Source organism: Schistocerca piceifrons, chromosome 7, assembly GCF_021461385.2.
Source record: "Schistocerca piceifrons isolate TAMUIC-IGC-003096 chromosome 7, iqSchPice1.1, whole genome shotgun sequence".
In the NCBI taxonomy this organism is placed as follows: domain Eukaryota; kingdom Metazoa; phylum Arthropoda; class Insecta; order Orthoptera; family Acrididae; genus Schistocerca; species Schistocerca piceifrons.
In genome coordinates, this window is record NC_060144.1 from 430,487,912 (window position 1) to 430,489,941 (window position 2,030).

At 47.9% G+C, this 2,030-nt stretch overlaps 1 non-coding gene across 1 annotated transcript; it reads right to left on the reverse strand.

Annotated features, from left to right (window-relative positions):
- Positions 1-1,028: 1,028 nt before the first annotated feature.
- Trnap-cgg lies at positions 1,029-1,103 on the reverse strand. Its single transcript has one exon. It is a non-coding gene; the product is annotated as a tRNA-Pro (tRNA).
- Positions 1,104-2,030: the final 927 nt, after the last annotated feature.

Genomic DNA, 2,030 nt, shown 5'->3' on the forward strand with positions numbered 1-2,030 from the left:
TTGGGAAATTGTTGAGCAAGTATGGTGTGGAAACTATATTCAGACACACTAGGAAGGTAAAAGAGTGATCGGCAAAAGATATACGACATCCTTAGGCTACATCGAATCTATATAAAATTGCTTGTAGTTGTAGTTGTGGACTGGTTTACACTGGCATCACGAAAAGAAATGTTAACACAAGTCTGGTTGATCAGAGGAGGAATTGCTGCCTGGGACATACGGATAAATCGGCCGTTGTAGAACATGTTTAGCAAGAGGATGATCAGGAAATAAAATTCACTGTATCGAGCGACACATCTAAAACATCGCATTATCATGAACGTATGCACAAAGAGGCTACCGAGACTTATAAACACCGTAATAATTTCAACGGGAAAGAGGAAGGTGTAAAATTAGATAATATTCGAATGTCAGCCGGGAATGTTGGCATTACCGGAAATAATCTAGTGGCCGACGTCATGTGATGGTCTGTGGTGCTAAATACTCTGCCCGTATATTTGGTTCTCCCTCGGGTTCAGGTTGCAGTTCATGGCTTTACCTCTGGAGATGTCTCCACAGTCCGAGAGGAAACTTTAGGAGAAAGTTTTATACATCGACCACCGCCTGTTAAGTTGGAAGTTTCAGGTGAAGCTGACAATTTTCTCTGGAAATACTCGATCCTCTCACATTAATGTGCTCTCATCTATGTTCGACGTCAACGTGCAAAAACCACTCACAAACAGCAGGTGGCAGCTCTAGCAGTGTAGCGTGTATGTAGCGTGTCAGGGGAACGCGGAAAACAGTGCAGCCCTTAAAACTTCCTGGCAGATTAAAACTGTGTGCCGGCCGCGGTGGTCTCGTGATTAAGGCGCTCAGTCCGGAACCGCGCGACTGCTACGGTCGCAGGTTCTAATCCTGCCTCGGGCATGGATGTGTGTGATGTCCTTAGGTTAGTTAGGTTTAAGTAGTTCTAAGTTCTAGGGGACTGATGACCACAGATGTTAAGTCCCATAGTGCTCAGAGCCATTTGAACCATTTTTGAAAACTGTGTGCCGGACCGAGACTCGAACTCGGGACCTTTGCCTTCCGCGGGCAAGTGCTCTACCAACTGAGCTACCCAAGCACGACTCACCCCCCCCCCCACCCCCCGTCCTCACAGCTTTACTTCCGCCAGTATCTCGTCTCCTACCTTCCAAACTTTACAGAAGATCTTCTGCGAACCTTGCAGAACTAGCCCTCCTGAAAGAAAGGATATTGTGGAGACATCTGCCAGGAAGTTTCATATGAGGGTGCACTCCGCTGCAGAGTGAAAATCTCATTCTGGAAACATCCTCAGGCTGTAGCTAAGACATGTCTCGGCAATATCCTGTCTTTCAGGAGTGCTAGTTCTGCAAGGTTGGCAGGAGAGCGTGTGTATAGTTTGGAACTTAGGAAACGAGATACTGGCAGAAGTAAAGGTGTGAGGACAGACCGTTAGCAGCGCTTGAGTAGCTCACATGGTAGAGCACTTGCCCGCGAAAGGCAAAGGTCCCGAGTTCGAGTCTCGGTCCGGCACACAGTTAATCTGCCAGGAAGTTTCATATCAGCGCACACTCCGCTGCAGAGTGAAAATCTCATTCCAGTGCAGTCCTTATCTTAATGCCTCCATGATTAAAGTACATTGTGCACGGGAATGTTGCGCTATCCAAAACAGGCGGTGAAGCATGTGTGGTGCACCACAGCCATGGATGACAGGGGTGAACGACGGCTACAGAGATGTGTGCGGGCGAAATCCTCAGCTATCGTTTAGCGAAAAATGCTGCGTATGTACCTCCGCAGCAGGTGCCTGGCTTATGCACCTGTGCTGACTACTGTTCATCGACGACAACGACAACTTGCTTGCCAATACAGCAACTGGACGTCCACTGAGAGGCGACTGGTGCCCTTTAGAGATGGATTACGTATTATGCTCCATTAGACAAAGGGCCGTTGGTGTGTACGACGTGAAACGTCTGAAAGCAAACACCTTGCATCTATTGTCGTATGGTCCAGTCCGTAAGGAACTTCATGGG